Source organism: Ctenopharyngodon idella, chromosome 24 (genome assembly GCF_019924925.1).
Source record: "Ctenopharyngodon idella isolate HZGC_01 chromosome 24, HZGC01, whole genome shotgun sequence".
Lineage (NCBI taxonomy): Eukaryota > Metazoa > Chordata > Actinopteri > Cypriniformes > Xenocyprididae > Ctenopharyngodon > Ctenopharyngodon idella.
The window spans coordinates 8,466,576-8,484,070 of NC_067243.1; the positions used below are offsets into that span (position 1 = coordinate 8,466,576).

Genomic DNA, 17,495 nt, shown 5'->3' on the forward strand with positions numbered 1-17,495 from the left:
TTAAAATAATAATAATAACAATAGCAAGGGGGTTGCTCTTGTATGCTGAGCATGCTGCAAAACATGTTTTTCTTTCATCAGTATCTGCATCTTTTCCACTAAAAATATCATTTTTGTGATAGTGTTGTAGTGTGTTTTATGCACGTTTAGTGGTTCTGCTCATTCTGGTTTTGGATTCTCCGACAGCACAAAACGCTCAGCGCTCCCGAGCTGTCAGTCAAAGAGCCGCTGGGTAACTGCAATACAAACACAATTATCAGGCTGTGATGGTTCTGCATTACAGAGCCACCCGAACTCAGCAAATCCCCCTGGCCTCTACGCACTAATGAGAGCCTTTAACCAGCACTGAGACAGAGAGAGAGAGAGGGAGTAATACATTACTGCAGGAAATTTCTGAGGTGTTTGAATTTAAACTACCAGCATTCAAATAAGAAGAGTGCCCGTTCACACCAAGGATCATAATTTTAACGATAAAGATATAGTACGAAAAATCGTTCTGAAAAGAATATCAGTCTACACCACAACTATAATTATAACTTTAACGGGCCTTTAAAGTGTGATCATTCTTTGAGACAGACAGACAGACAGATAGACAGACGATACAGACAGATAGATAGAGAGACAGACAGACAGACGATAGACAGACGATAGACAGACAGATAGACAGACAGACAGACAGACAGATAGACAGACAGACAGACAGACAGACAGACAGAGAGACAGATAGATAGAGAGATAGACAGACAATAGACAGATGATAGATAGACAGATAGATAGACAGACGATATAGGCAGACAGACCGACAGACAGACGATAGACAGACAGATAGATAGAGAGACAGACAGACGATAGACAGATGATAGATAGACGATATAGGCAGACAGACAGACGATAGACAGACAGATAGATAGAGAGACAGACAGATAGATAGACAGACGATATAGGCAGACAGACAGACAGACAGACAGACAGACGATATAGGCAGACAGACAGACAGACAGACAGACGATAGACAGACAGACAAACAGACGATAGACAGACAGATAGAGAGACAGACAGACGATAGACAGATGATAGATAGACAGATAGATAGACAGACGATATAGGCAGACAGACAGACAGACGATAGACAGACAGATAGATAGAGAGACAGACAGACGATAGACAGATGATAGATAGACAGATAGATAGACAGACGATATAGGCAGACAGACAGACGATAGACAGACAGATAGATAGAGAGACAGACAGACAATAGACAGATGATAGATAGACAGATAGATAGACAGACGATATAGGCAGACAGACAGACGATAGACAGACAGACAAACAGACGATTGACAGACAGACAAACAGACGATAGACAGACAGAGAGACAGACAGACGATAGACAGATGATAGATAGACAGATAGACAGACGATATAGGCAGACAGACAGACGATAGACAGACAGATAGATGAACAAAACTTCTCTGTCACAAAAATTCTGTCATATTTTCTACAAGTAACAAGTAAAACTAGATTCAGTTGAATTATTTTACAATCTTTACAACTTATTGTCATTTATCTGCAGTACTGAAAAAGTTTTGCAACAAATCATGGGATGAAAGAAAACTTTGCAGCATGCTGCACGCCACTGATAAAACATGACACACACTTCAGGCCGACAATACCCTTCATCTGAATCCAGCCCATGTCGTGTCCTGAACCCATTCACCCTCTCTCTCCTTCCCCATAATTACTAGCACTACAACTTTGACCAATTAAGTTCATGTGCAGCTCACACACCTAAAGCAAACCCCTGACCACACACTCACACACACAAACAGTTACAAATGCATGCAAATGAAGATTCACGTTCACGAGCGCCCGGGACCCGCACAGCGGTTTGGAGAGAGCAGCAGTTGATTAGCTCCGTCGAGACAGGCCTGACCTTTCCTTAAGATCAACATACATGCGTCTGCGCTTTCACAACATCCCTCTCCACGAAATGTCACCGCTGTAAACGAGCAGACACCCGCCAGTCCACTCGCCGGCCGTCCGGGTCCTTTCTGTCCCCTCAGCACTTCTGAAAGTCTCCGGCCGAAAAGCACAAACTCCAACAAAAGCGGCTCAAAACAAAGAGGTCAGATATAAAAGCGCGGATGCTGCAACACCGCACGCTCTCCTACTATACTAAGGTGATTCTCGCGATTTTTTTCTGCACAGGCCAGCAATTCTCGCACACGTTTATCTCTCACACACCTGGTTCGGGCCAGAGCAGGTGTCATAAGGACAGTGGCTACCGGTCACGCCTGACCCCTCTTGTCATCCTGTGCTCTAAAAATAGCGCTTCTGCTTCCCTCGGCAGCGCTATAAGTAGCAAGCGCGCATCCAAACAGACTGACATCTGATCCTTAATTATATTTCTCTCCTGCTTTGGTGCTGGTGGGATTCATATCACATTAGTTATGCTTTAGCAGCTGTCCTCCCTCTCTCTGTCCATCTCTCTGTTGATCTAGTGGGCGATAGTGGCGAGTGACGCGCAGACGTGTCGGATAATTAGGTTCTGAAATCAGGGAGATGATCAGGGAACTGTCACTCACAGCAGGCGGCGGGCGGTCAGGAGCGACCCAGGCTAGCGTGGGCCAACCTCCATTCAGAGAGATGATTCTTTCAGTAATGCTTTAGAAATGTTTTTAAAAGGATTGTATTGTACATCAGAGCTTCTTGAATTCAAAAGAATAAAATGATGGCCCAACAGCCGCTTTCATTACTATTTCATGATCTAGTTTTAACTCTCAAACTCTCACTCTCTTGTAGGATAAATAAAATATCATCTCAATTTCACAGAACAATGTTATTCATTTATCAAAACAAGCAAGCATTCTATTTACTATATAGGCTTTACAGTGAAATTAATCTTTGAAAACAAGAGAATAACATCTTATTAGATTGTTTATGCTTTTTATTTTTGTGGACTACTGATAATAGGCAAAGGATATTTTTTGTTTGGAAAAATGATTGAATGATTAAAAATGCTGTATTATTCATGCCAGGCCAGTAGATGGCGATGTCACTTTGAAAAAACACTACGCGCCTACAGAATGAACACGTAATACGCATGACATCACCGTTTTCACAATTCACGTTTTTGTAGTTTACACAAAGACGGTAACTGTATCATTTTGAAAAACGTGCGCTTTGACACCCGTTTTTAAAAGTTTGCGTTTTCAGGCCCCCAAAACGCTGTTGTTGTGTAAATGAATGACCAAAACGAATAAAAAGTTTTCTGTTTTTAGTTGAAAACGGTGTTGTGTAAATGGCCCCTTAATGTATCGTTTAACGGAAATGCTGACTTTTGTCCATTGGTCTTCTGTCCACGACTCTATTAGCACCGCAGTTCACTCCATCTCGCCCAGAAAAAGCACACAAATTGTGAAAAATCACAACCGTCAGAATGACAAATGTAAAGAACGTGATAACTTCTTGTTACGATGAACACAACGGATATATTCACCTCAGAGAAGGCGGTACATGGTTTGTATTACATGTCCAGTTTTTGTTCTCACAACTTGTGCGCTTTTTCTGGGCGCGACGGAGTGAAATGCGGCGCTAACAGAGTCTTGCGAAAGCACACGTCGTGCAGCCGTGAACAGAAGATCAACGGCCAAGGTCAGTATTTTCGTTAAATAATACATTAAATTTCATAACGTACAACCCCAGAACACTTGTTATATACAGCATGTGTCGCATGGGATCATTCTGTGATAGTTTTTTAACCCCTTAACTGTCACCGTCCCGCTACCGGGATGCTTGGCACTGTTTTTATTTATTTTTTGTATCTCATATTTTAGCAATCATCATAAATCAGGTATCATCCGAAAGCTTAAACTCAGAATTCATCCTGTGAAAACAGTTTTGAAATTAGACATTGTGTTACCATGGAAATGGTCCTTTAAAACCTTTTTGCGGGCTCCTCCCCCTAGTGGGTGCTGTCATGTTTCATATTACAAAATTTATTCAGACTACTTTATGGTCAAAACTTTTCTAATCTTGACAAAACAATGCATTTTTGGCGTCTGTTTTGTGATAGAAGTGATATTTGGACAGAAATGTATTCATTTACAGGAGAATGCATCAAAAAAAAATTACTATGGAATGTGGGTGACACCCGGTGGCTATTTTCAGTACAATGCCTAAACAAAATCTCATGGGAACTTAAATTTTTGTGATATCAACTTCAAATTTGGAACACAACTTGGTTAGATACATGGCTTTGATTTTATATCAAGTTTAGAGTAAAATTATTTTGTTATATATATATGTGTACATAAAAAATTAAAAAGTTTTGCACAGTACATTAGATGTACAGTCAATTTAAACTTCTAACTTTTTCATATTTTTATTTTTTGAAGTTTTTTTTTTTCCACTTTAGCAACAATCTTCTTTAAAACTTCTATTATTCCAAAGCATTCTTGAATTACAATGATTTAAGTTCGGATAGTGCATTTTCACATATTCACTGCCATTATGGATGAGCGCAAGCGGGACATTTTTAAAAAAAAATTCTCATTTTGTGGTCCATAAAAAAAAAAGAAGAGCATACGGCATTAGAACAACACCAGAGAGAGTAAATGATGACTTGATTTTCATTTTAGGCTGAAATATCACTTTAATGCAGTGGTTGAACTGAGGAGGTGTTCTGCACTGTAAAAGTTAGAGTTTTAATAGTCTCAAAGAGCAAGAAAAATCCTGTCTTTCATAATATGTCCCTTTTAAAGGAAAAGGAGACTTTAGGACGTGATACAATACATTCGACGTTCACAACTTACATAAAGCCGTCTGAGGCACCTGAGAACTCCCTTTATTGTGCTGGCATTGGTTTAAATAAGTGGTAGAATTTCCCACATGACTGAACAGTGACTCACGCCAGATATGATCACACACATAAACGTTATCCTTTCATATCTTGCCTATAAGGAAATGTTGTAGGGCTCAGGCGGGTTTGGGTAACATCAAAGCCAGGCTTTAACCGACACGCTACTGTTAAAATCTCTCTCGCCAGCTATCGACGCTCAACCTCGGCTCAGATAACTGCACCGCCTGCCAGACGCTCGCTCTCATTCCCGAGCATTTATCTCCACAGCCTTCTGCTGATAATTACAACCACCCTGAGCACACAAACACGGCCGTGATTATCACCTGTGGCATCAGCGGCTCATCCAAGCTCGGGGTCTGTCCCCGGTCCACTTCCAAAATCATCTCACCAGCACTCTAAGCTTCGGGGTGAGCGCCATGTCCGAGGCCAAGCTGCACAAACATTCATTTTCAATTCGGTGGAGAAGGTCCAAATGGAAACTGATGATTCAATCCCTAAATGGAGTTCTAGATGGAGTTGACTCGCGCTATCTGTGTGTCTTGCTCTACTAAGTAAAGCCAATTTCTCTGCTTCTCTGGAGTCATGAGGAGATGTCTGACTGACAGAGCAAACAGACACGACATATGCGTCTAGGTGTTTTTCAACTTTGGATACAGGGTAAACAGATTCTTTTTTAAAATATGAAGGTCAAAACTTTTTACAGGCTTTTATCCTTTGGCAAAGAAGTACTTTGCAAGTACTTTATGCTTGTCCAAGACCCAGACAGACAAAAAAAAAAAATTATATTATATAATATTATATAATGTTATATATATATATATATATAAAAATTATGAACATATTAAATTTAATTTTATATTAAATTAAACTTCTCCTGTGATGCATGCATGTCAACTGTTTGACATTGTGAGAAGAAAGTGTTTTAAGAGAGTCTACTTTCCAAAGGTCCACAGAGACAAAAAGTGCCCACAGTTGAAGTTTACTCTGAAACGGCTCACATGAGACGACTCACTAATGCTAAATGAAGCTCTATGCTAATGGAATCTCCCTTAGCGTCTCTGCCACTTGTTTTAAACGTGACCGATAAACATTCAAACTCATCTTCCCACCGCCATCAATTAAACACAAGACAGTTTAGTTCAGCAGCAGGGAATAATTTTGGTTTGGATCCAGTGAGAATGTCCTGAAGTTTTCAAGGATGATGCATCATGTGGCAGATAGGGGGCATCGCTCTGACAACGTGATTGATGTCACACCTACTGCTTTTAACAGACACACCTTAAAGGAATCAGTCACACAAAAATAAGTCTTTCATTTTCTCACCCTCTCGTCATTACAAATACATTTGTTGTTGTTTTTGTCATTGAACAAAAAAATAAATTTTGAAGACATTTCAGAGCTTTAGATCATTTTTATCATTGAACAGTTCATCATGCAAAGATTTTTAATGACTATATATATATATATATGTGTGTGTGTGTGTGTTTGTGTATACTACACATATACAGTATGTATGTGTGTGTGTGTGTGTGTGTGTGTGTGTGTGTGTGTGTAATAACATGAGGGAAGGTGTGTAAATAATGACATGAATTTTTAATTTTGAGTGAACTGCTCCTTTAAGCAGGGAAAAAAAAAAAAAAAAAAAAAAAAATCAACCACAGACATTAATAATCTCAAACAGAGTAGGAAGACACTTACTTCCAAGGTGAAAATTGCTTTAATTGATGCTTGACATAAGAGTGAGGTGTCTGTCTGTTCAACCTCCACGGCACTGAAAGAGAGAGAGAGAGAGAGAGAGAGAGAGAGAGAGAGAGAGAGAGAGAGAGAGAGAGAGAGAGAGAGAGAGAGAGAGAGAGAGAGAGAGAGAGAGAGAGAGAGAGAGAGAATGAGGTGTGTGCAACATATTCAGATAAATCACACGGCTCCTATAATCTTCTCTCTCATTCAACTTGTCATTTTCTCTTCTATAGACCTGTTTAATCTGTAATGGAGCCTGGTTAGGGAGAGAATCAATGTAAGTACCCTTATTAGGGGATTTCAGAGGCGTAAATAAGTTAGAACCTCTCAGCGAGGGCGGGGTGGAGGCCATGAAATCTTAATGTGCTGAGGGGAGACGGCAGACAAGGTTTCTCCAGCAGGGGGTTAGCATGAGCTAGCATCACAGAAACACTTGGACGAGGGTCTCGTACCCCAAAAGACCTGCGAGGGAGATCTCTGGAAATCACAAAAATGTTTGACTGACAGATCTACGGACAAGGACATTTCCTGAATTCTAAAGCAGCATCACATGTATCCTTAGTAAAGAAGGCAATCCCAGAATGCATTATGACAAGGGCTGAATTCAGAATAGCATACCACTCTTACTATTACTGCCATATAAAACGTGCATTCATGCCATGTCAAAATTTAGAGGAGATTTAGAGGAGCATTCATGTCCTCGTAGAACTCGTAATTACAACTTGTAAACTCTGAATTTTCTGAGAACTCTGACTTGTATCATGTGAAGGCTGTACCACCTGACAAATTCATTTTGCTGTTGAGAGTTGTCTGAAAATGCAAACATTAATTTAAATCGATTCTCATTTGCTATACTTAAATCAACATTTTAAAAAACATCAAATATTAGATCAAACTACCTCAGAATCAACTTTGCGCTGCTGCACACGATCGCGTCAAAGATCAGACACATTTGCACATGCATCTTGAGAAGCGGATGTTTAGGAAAAGTGCTGCGGCAAGTTTTTGTAATATATATATATATATATATATATATATATATATATATATGGGTCAATGACGTGACGGGTCATTTTTTGTCCAAAGGCCTTAATAATAATAAAAAAAAACAAAGCTGTGACATTCAAAGTATGTAAGGTAGTACAACTAGATCTCTTTTATTGAATCCAAAAGGTTTTAATTATATTTTGCTACATATAAAGGTATTTTAAAGATTTTGAAGTGTCAAAAGGTCATTCGGTTTAACCGTCCAAAGGCCAATACAGCCATTTCATTTGTGATTAAAATATCTTAAAATGTAATAAATGTATATATTTTTTATTCTGGCATGATTTTATAACATCATATATCAACATAGTGAAAAATGGTATTAAAATTATGTGTAGAAGTCGTTGCTTTGTGATGATAAAGAATGTCCAGAAAAATGAATTTCACTGATGTCATTTGGAGTAACCAATATAAAGGGACCATTTTGGATCAAGTCATGTGGTCAATATCATGTGACAGGATGTGACATTATTCAGACACCTGCAAAGGATCACATGGTCGTGAAGCAAAGTAACTAACTCTCTTTTAACTATTTGAAAAACTGATGTTTTCACTTGCTCATACGTATGTCCCGAAACATCAGGTCATTCGGTTACAACCGCTGTAAAACATGGAAAATGTTGTAATATTTTAAAAACTTGTACTAAATATAAAATGACTGTCCTTTTGCTAGTTAGCTAGCTAGATATCAGCCTGTTAGCATTGTTTGAAAATATCGTCATTCGGTATAACCAAGTGTCATTTGGCAAAACCAAAATTTTGGTTAAACCGAATGATGATATTGTCCATCTTGTAAAAAAAAAAAAAAAAAAAAAAAACCAAGACAAAAGCAGTGTTAATTGATTATAAAAACTACATAATCTCATTATTAACACTTAATAAAACTTTAAAATTGATTATATCTCCATTGTTTTTTTTCTTCACTTTTAAAAACCTTATTTGTCAATGGCCCATATGGAGAGAGAGAGAATCACCATATTAGCTTAGCAAAATGCTAATGCTAACATCAACTGTGAACCTCCCATGTGTTTTTCCATGACAAAACCAGTCCCTCCCTAGCCTCCAAATCGGTCACTTAAAAGGTAGCATTTCACTTAGGAGTCAGTTGCCTATGTAGCTCACTAGGATTTGAAACACAGCCAGAGAGCTCCTTCCTTACAACAACACTAAATTATTAAAAAGGCTAAATGATCTTCGCAGGTGCTAAATTCGCTAATTGCTTTTCGCTAAATGTACTTGTTACTACTGCTGGTCACGCTACAGCACTTTAATTATTCACACCAAAGCTTAATTAGTTGTATTCGTGCAACTAGAGGCGAACACAACCTCCATTAGAGCACAATCAAAGCTCATACACTTTGCTAGACGTGGGAGTTCTCGCAAGCTGCACGAGTCGCTATGTTGAGCCGCTAGCGCCACACGACGTTTGGGCTACAACTTTGTCGGGATGTAATCAGCATGAGCAGAAAGTTTCAGCTCAAAGCTCAGATGAAATATAAGATCTAATTAAGAAGTGAGCAGAACTGCTGATGCAGGACAAGTTATAACCTTTCATATCCTGATGAATATGGATTTCAGGGCACGGAGGAGGCCAGCGTTGTATCAGCATACTTACGGAGAAGCCTTTATAAATATCAGCCATGACCAGTGCACGTGACCTCAGAACGCGAACCCCCGGTCCAAGGCTCAATGAAGAAAATGAGGTGCTCAAGACAGTAGAATTTAATAAATGCGAGTGATTTAGTGTGCACATTCAACATGTGTGCGCCATACTGTTGCCTATGGAAACCACCTGAGAGAGCTGACACAGTTGTGCCTCATTTATTGGATAACCATCTGCTCTGATATTCTAGAAGAGTTTGTGTATCCTACAAGAAATATCTGGAGAGAAATATCCTTTAGCATTCTAATTGATACATAATAATACGAAATAATTTAACAACATATATAATTAATGATATTAAATTATACTATAATATAATATATATATATATATATATATATATATATTATCAATAATAATAAATCTATAATCTAAAATTATATATATATATATATATATATATATATATATATATATATATATATATATATATATATATATATATATATATATAAAGAATTCCACAAGAATAAGGAAAATACAATATTAATATAATATTATACATAATTAATATAATATTATGCCACAAAAAAAAACACCACAATATATTTTATTGTTTCATATTATTATAAAAAACCAGCAATGCCCTGACCCTTAAAGTATAATAAATATTGCTATGAATCATGGGTATTGTTCAATCCAGATCATCTGATGCAGATGGATTAAGAGCTTTTCAGAAACCTAAATGTTTATCAGGTATTACAATGAGAAAAAGCCCAACAGAACGGTTTGCTGTGCATCAAACTGATCTTTTCAGCACAAACCCATACAGTAGAGTAAACTAAACCGTATCTGAGTCGAGCAAAATGTCCTGACAAAACAAGCCTAAACTGGCACGTCCTGCTGCAAAGTTTCCAATTATGGGGATGAAAAATGGCTGGCGCTGATTGTGCCGTGATCGATCGCAAACTATAAATCTTCTGACCTACATACAGCGATGTAATGGGGTTAAAAGATCCAGTTTCCCCCAACTAGACTTGATTCAACACTGAACCATTTCTTGAACAGTGATTACTTGGGCACAATAATAATAATAATAATAAAAAAAAATACAAAAACTAAACATTTTTCCTGCAATACAAAAATGTCAAGATATTGAGCCTTGTTTTTTCTTGTGTTAAGCCTAAATATAACAAAACTGAATGAGGTTTATGATTAAAAAGAGAAATGTTGCCTAAAGGGTAAGAAAAATAAATTTAATTCAAGATTTTTTTTCTAAAAGCTGCTTTTACACCAAACAAACAAACGAAACAGTCTGCACCAAACGCTCTAATGTGAAAGAGCCCTCAAGGAATAATAAAAACCTGAAGTATATAGATTTGAGACTTGAAGGACGTGCACGCGACGACGCATTCAGCTGCCACACGTGTCAAAAGGCTCCAGAGCCGGTAAACACCGCAGAAACTGAAAGCACCAAGGGTGAAGGCAAACAATTTTAGCGTTATTATTTATTTATTGTTAATTCAACGCTGCAAAAGCACCACTGCAAACCAGATAAGCAAGTTCCTCTGTGATCCAGACGCTCGGAGGCTTATCTCATTAACATTAGAGTTACGGTTAAAACCTCTCCAGAATTAAACTTCTAAAAACACCTGTTTCTGAACCTGTGACAAACACATTCAAACGCAAAGTGTTTCAAGTTTTTAGGGCAACAGAGACCCCCATGTTCAATCTCTCTCTCTCTACTACAACGGATCCCGCAACAAAAACAGCGCAATTCTCTCCTGCTGCGTTTCCTCAAAGATAAAATGAGTGTTTATACCATCTCTGAATGTCATTATAAAGCCTGCGATACAATGGCAAATGCCGAGGGATTCTGCACAAAAGTTGTGGAAGTTCTCTCAAAGATTCTCCTCTGTGCTTGGAGAAACCGTGGCATCGGGGACGGCATCATCTCCTGAGAAACCACTGTAGTTGCGCTGCCATTCAAAATTCATGCATGCAAAAGCGCATGGCACGCAGGGCCTGATTTATAGATGTTTAACTGCGGTTTTAGCATATGGAAATCAGAAAGATCCGTATAAAGGCGCAGGGCTCCCTGAGGAACGCGCCGGTTTTTCCTGTTTACTTTTCTCTAAAGATTCCTGGCTCCGACCCAGATAAACCGGATATCTTGTTCAACCCCCACGACTGGCAGCCTGGGACAGAGGATGCTGGGAATGGGTGCCAGTGTGGTGAAGAACAAAACAGAACAAGAGAAGACGTCATACTGAAATTAAAACAAGTAACGCGAGTTAAGTAACCAGATGACTTTTTTCAGGTAACGCGAGTTAAGTAACCAGATGACTTTTTCAAGTAACGCGAGTTAAGTAACCAGATGACTTTTTTCAGGTAACGCGAGTTAAGTAACCAGATGACTTTTCCAAGTAACGCGAGTTAAGTAACCAGATGACTTTTTCAAGTAACGCGAGTTAAGTAACCAGATGACTTTTTTCAGGTAACGCGAGTTAAGTAACCAGATGACCTTTTTCAGGTAACGCGAGTTAAGTAACAGATGACTTTTTTCAGGTAACGCGAGTTAAGTAACCAGATGACCTTTCTCAAGTAACGCGAGTTAAGTAACCAGATGACTTTTCCAAGTAACGCGAGTTAAGTAACCAGATGACTTTTTCAAGTAACGCGAGTTAAGTAACCAGATGACTTTTTTCAGGTAACGCGAGTTAAGTAACCAGATGACCTTTTTCAGGTAACGCGAGTTAAGTAACAGATGACTTTTTCAGGTAACGCGAGTTAAGTAACCAGATGACCTTTCTCAAGTAACGCGAGTTAAGTAACAGATGACTTTTTTCAGGTAACGCGAGTTAAGTAACAGATGACTTTTTTCAGGTAACGCGAGTTAAGTAACAGATGACTTTTTCAGGTAACGCGAGTTAAGTAACCAGATGACCTTTCTCAAGTAACGCGAGTTAAGTAACAGATGACTTTTTTCAGGTAACGCGAGTTAAGTAACCAGATGACTTTTTCAAGTAACGCGAGTTAAGTAACCAGATGACTTTTTTCAGGTAACGCGAGTTAAGTAACCAGATGACCTTTTTCAGGTAACGCGAGTTAAGTAACAGATGACTTTTTCAGGTAACGCGAGTTAAGTAACCAGATGACCTTTCTCAAGTAACGCGAGTTAAGTAACAGATGACTTTTTTCAGGTAACACGAGTTAAGTAACCAGATGACTTTTTCAAGTAACGCGAGTTAAGTAACCAGATGACTTTTTTCAGGTAACGCGAGTTAAGTAACCAGATGACCTTTTTCAGGTAACGCGAGTTAAGTAACCAGATGACCTTTTTCAGGTAACGCGAGTTAAGTAACAGATGACTTTTTCAGGTAACGCGAGTTAAGTAACCAGATGACCTTTCTCAAGTAACGCGAGTTAAGTAACAGATGACTTTTTTCAGGTAACGCGAGTTAAGTAACAGATGACTTTTTTCAGGTAACGCGAGTTAAGTAACAGATGACTTTTTTCAGGTAACGCGAGTTAAGTAACAGATGACTTTTTCAGGTAACGCGAGTTAAGTAACAGATGACTTTTTCAGGTAACGCGAGTTAAGTAACCAGATGACCTTTTTCAGGTAACGCGAGTTAAGTAACAGATGACTTTTTTCAGGTAATGCGAGTTAAGTAACCAGATGACCTTTCTCAAGTAACGCGAGTTAAGTAACCAGATGACTTTTCCAAGTAACGCGAGTTAAGTAACCAGATGACTTTTTCAAGTAACGCGAGTTAAGTAACCAGATGACTTTTTTCAGGTAACGCGAGTTAAGTAACCAGATGACCTTTTTCAGGTAACGCGAGTTAAGTAACAGATGACTTTTTCAGGTAACGCGAGTTAAGTAACCAGATGACCTTTCTCAAGTAACGCGAGTTAAGTAACAGATGACTTTTTTCAGGTAACGCGAGTTAAGTAACAGATGACCTTTTTCAGGTAACGCGAGTTAAGTAACCAGATGACCTTTTTCAGGTAACGCGAGTTAAGTAACAGATGACTTTTTCAGGTAACGCGAGTTAAGTAACCAGATGACCTTTCTCAAGTAACGCGAGTTAAGTAACAGATGACTTTATTCAGGTAACGCGAGTTAAGTAACAGATGACTTTTTTCAGGTAACGCGAGTTAAGTAACCAGATGACTTTTCCAAGTAACGCGAGTTAAGTAACCAGATGACTTTTTCAAGTAACGCGAGTTAAGTAACCAGATGACTTTTTTCAGGTAACGCGAGTTAAGTAACAGATGACTTTTTCAGGTAACATGAGTTAAGTAACCAGATGACTTTTTTTCAAGTAACACAAGATTTTAAAAATGTGACGCTTTGAGTGCTGTTAAGCAGATTCTTAAACACCTCTGATTGGCCATTGTGTTCACATGCTCATTAGATATATCTGTGATTGGCTACAACTTGGTATCGAAGTCGGTACTTTTGACAACACAAATTTATTAACCAATCAATACAACTGTAAACATACATTTTGTGAGCAGAGTGGATTGACAGCAATTTTGAAATGAAAATAAACCGCAATATTAACATCTTACCAAAATAAAAAAGGAAATTGAGTAAATGTTGCATTTTCATTTTATTTCATGTAACGTGCTAAAATTAAAATAATTATGAAATAAAAATAAAAATATATTTTGCTGAAATTAAAATAATTATTAAATACAAAATATTTTTAGTAAATGTTGCATTATTTTTTTTTAGAGTAGTTGTGTAAAATATATATGTATATTTTTGAGCAAATGTTGCACAAAATGTTTTGATGAAAAAGTCAAAATTAACATTTTACAAAACAATTAGTCAATGTTGCGTTATCCTTTTATTTCATATAACTTGCTAAAATTAAAAGAATTATGAAATTTAAAAAAATCTGTTTTTGCTGACATTAATGGAATTATTTTTTTAATTGAAAAAAATCATAATTCATTCCATTTATATTTTATTGAGAAAATGTTGTGTAAAATGCTTTTGCACATTTACTAAAAAACACTATCATACAGTATTTATATAGTCATAAAATTTGAGTAAATGTTGTGCAAATACACGCACACAAAATTTGCTCAGAAAATGCATATATAATTTTACACAACACTAAAAACAATAATAACTATAGCCTATATATCAGCCATCGAAAAGGTTCCCCACAATTTAAATGTATTTACAAACACTAGTAAAGCCAAAACGCAGCATTTCAAATGTATGACAACCCAAAAAGTAAAACCTAAAAAGAAGTAAATCCTTATACATCTAATGTAATGAAGTTGCTTTTCGTAAGATTACCACAACAGCATAACACACTACTTTTAAAAGTAAAGTTAAAAGTAAAATACGATCGCTCAGACAAACACAGTAACGTCTGCGAAACTCCAAAAGAAACAGTGACAGAATCGCTCGATCCAGACACTGTACAACATCAAGAAAGGGTCTTTCCCCAGCCCTTGATATAAAATAAACAGTGATTACTGAGAAAATGGAACTGCATTCACAAGCACAACACTTGTGCGGTCCACGTGAATGGTGCTAAAGAAAAGCAAGCAGCCGGCTTAGTGAAATTTTGTCTCAAAGATGCTTATGAAGCGTTCTGAAGGAGGCTGACAGCGGCAGATTTTAAATCCTCATCTCTCAGTGAGTGAAAAGGCTACATCTGGAGGGGGGAGCGGTTTATTTCTCCACGTAAAACGATGGCGACTGAGGAGGCTGGGGGGATTTGGAGGGCGGTAATCTCTACAATACTGAGTAATACTCATTAAACCAGGAGAATGAGTTAGGACGGAGTGTTTGTGGAGGAGCAGGAGGCTGATCTTTCGGAACCGTGTGTGTTGCGGGAAGCTCTTTATCTGGACCAAATGAACGAAGAAACTGTGCCGTCCATCTTTGCGAAAGTTTGAAACGCACGCTGCGTTTCTGAGTTCAGCGGGAGATTTTCCAGACGTTTTTAATGTTGGCGAATCAGAGCTCTGGGGTTCAGAGACAAACAGAGGGGCATGCAGGAGCTTTGATCATCTCACAGCTCTAAAACACACAAACACTAAACAAAGAGTCACATCCCATAGAGAGCTAATGCATTAAAACAAAACTGTGGCCAAAAATGAGAGTATCTGCGTGTTTCGTTCACTTTGAGTATACCTACGGGAAAAAACAGGCTCTGCATATGGAACTGGGTCAAATGCAAAAAAAAAAACCCAACAAAAAAAACAAACAAACTTGAATTGAAAGAAAGAACTTCTTACAAATATACTACACAAATAAATAATTCTCAAAAATAGAATACAAGTCAACATGAAATGGCATTAACAAACCATTTTACTTGCCTAATGTCACATATTTCTAAGTAACACAGGAATCTCAATAATTATTAAATGAAAAACTCAAAGAGTCAAAGATTACAATGACAGACTTCTTTTAAAATTATGTGCACTGATGAGAATTAAGAATTCTAATATTATATATATATATATATATATATATATATATATATATATATATATATATATATATATATATATATATATATATATATATATATATAATATTCAAAAATTATTCAGACATTTTTGATACGTTTGATATATTTTTACTAGTGGGTGCAGGACACTATAGTTCATTTGTGTAAGTGAGGATAGCAAAATAAAGTAAACTGTGACATATTATACCCAAAAATTCTTTATACAGTGGACTACCAGTAAAATTTATAAAAATTTGGAACCAAAAATAATTCAGACACTTTGACCTGACCATGTTTTGCTTAAGTGTTATCTGACATAATTAAGATTAATTTTCATAATTAAGAGATCTTCTCATATTTTATTACCATTTTTTTAAAACTATAGTGAATAAACTGTATTAATGAATGAAATGTTCAAGATGTCTGAATAAATTTTGGTTTGACTGTATTTTATAATATATTATATATATATATATATATATATATATATATATATATATATATATATATATATATATATATATATATATATATATATATATAAATAAGGTGCATTTCCTCCGAGGAGGCAAGGGAGGCAGTGCCTCCTCAAAAAAAAAAAAAACTGGATGAGAAAATAATCGATATTACAAAAATAAAACAACGCAAATGTTACAAAATTTGACATTAAAAAGTGTAAAAGTCACTTGTTTTTCTAAAGGAACACTGTCAAACAGCAACACTCGCAGGTAAAGTTACAGCGGTCCGCGTCTCTGTGCCTCTCTTCAGCTCATAGAAACAAAGCAGAGCCTCTATAGCATGGGTTTAGTGGGGGGTAATTGAGAATGAATGGGGGAAAGTCACGTGAGAGGAGGCAATGCCTCAATTGCGCTATGACTGGATATGATCGGTTACGATTGGACATGATTGGTTCGTGCGATAAAGTGAAGGCGTTAATGGGAAGACTAATTAAAAAGTAAACAACTGTCACTTACATATCACCACTTTGTGTCGTGTCAAAATCAAACTAGAAATGGCCTGAAAACATGATGACTCCGGGAGTTTTTAGTGAGCAATCAGCGTGGTGAAATTAAAGGTACATCTTCGTGTCTGTGAGTGAGTGACCAGTGTGTACAAGCTTGATGACTGCTGAAAATACATTGACTATTAAAAAGAAAAGCTTAATATTACTTTATAAATAATATATATTGTTTAAATTGTTACTGCCTTTAGTTATTATTTTGGAATAAATGTAAAAATGAGTACAAACACTAACTTGATGAAATTTATACTTGGGTTTTAATAAATAGAACATTACATAGTGTAAAAATAACAAAATAGAATTGTATTTGGTCTCTCTTTTTATGTAATGTTAACTTAAAATTGTGTAACGGGGACATAAATGAGGACTTTGCCTCCTCATTTTAAAACACCAACGCACACCAGTGAGATATATATATATATATATATATATATATATCAAATGTTGCATAAAATGTTTTTTTTTTTTGCACACTTACTAAGAAAATAAAAATGTTACTAACATTTGACAAAAAAGTAAACGAGTAAATGTTGTGTTTACCTTCTGCTGAAATTCGAAAAGAAAGTAAACTGTCAATTTTAATTTCATGTTGACTAAAAAGAAAGCATCACACATGAGTCTTTGTACCGTTCAATCATTCTCATAATCACCATTAATGTCTTTATTCCCACTATCATGTGATTCTCATCCCCCACACTGGCTTCTTCTTAATCCATTATTACACATGCTTTTGGTAAT

At 36.9% G+C, this 17,495-nt stretch overlaps 1 protein-coding gene across 7 annotated transcripts in view; it reads right to left on the reverse strand.

The window, feature by feature from the left end:
* Positions 1 to 17,495, reverse strand: part of plxnb2b (plexin b2b) — a 170,186-nt gene that overhangs the window by 54,460 nt on the left and 98,231 nt on the right. For 3 of the 7 annotated variants that reach the window (XM_051883901.1, XM_051883898.1, XM_051883899.1), the window contains one exon: positions 6,560 to 6,632. The exons of the other annotated variants lie outside the window; for them this stretch is intronic. The gene's annotated coding sequence lies outside the window, so the exon portion shown is untranslated. The remainder of the gene's footprint in view (positions 1 to 6,559; positions 6,633 to 17,495) is intronic. 7 annotated transcript variants of the gene reach the window in all.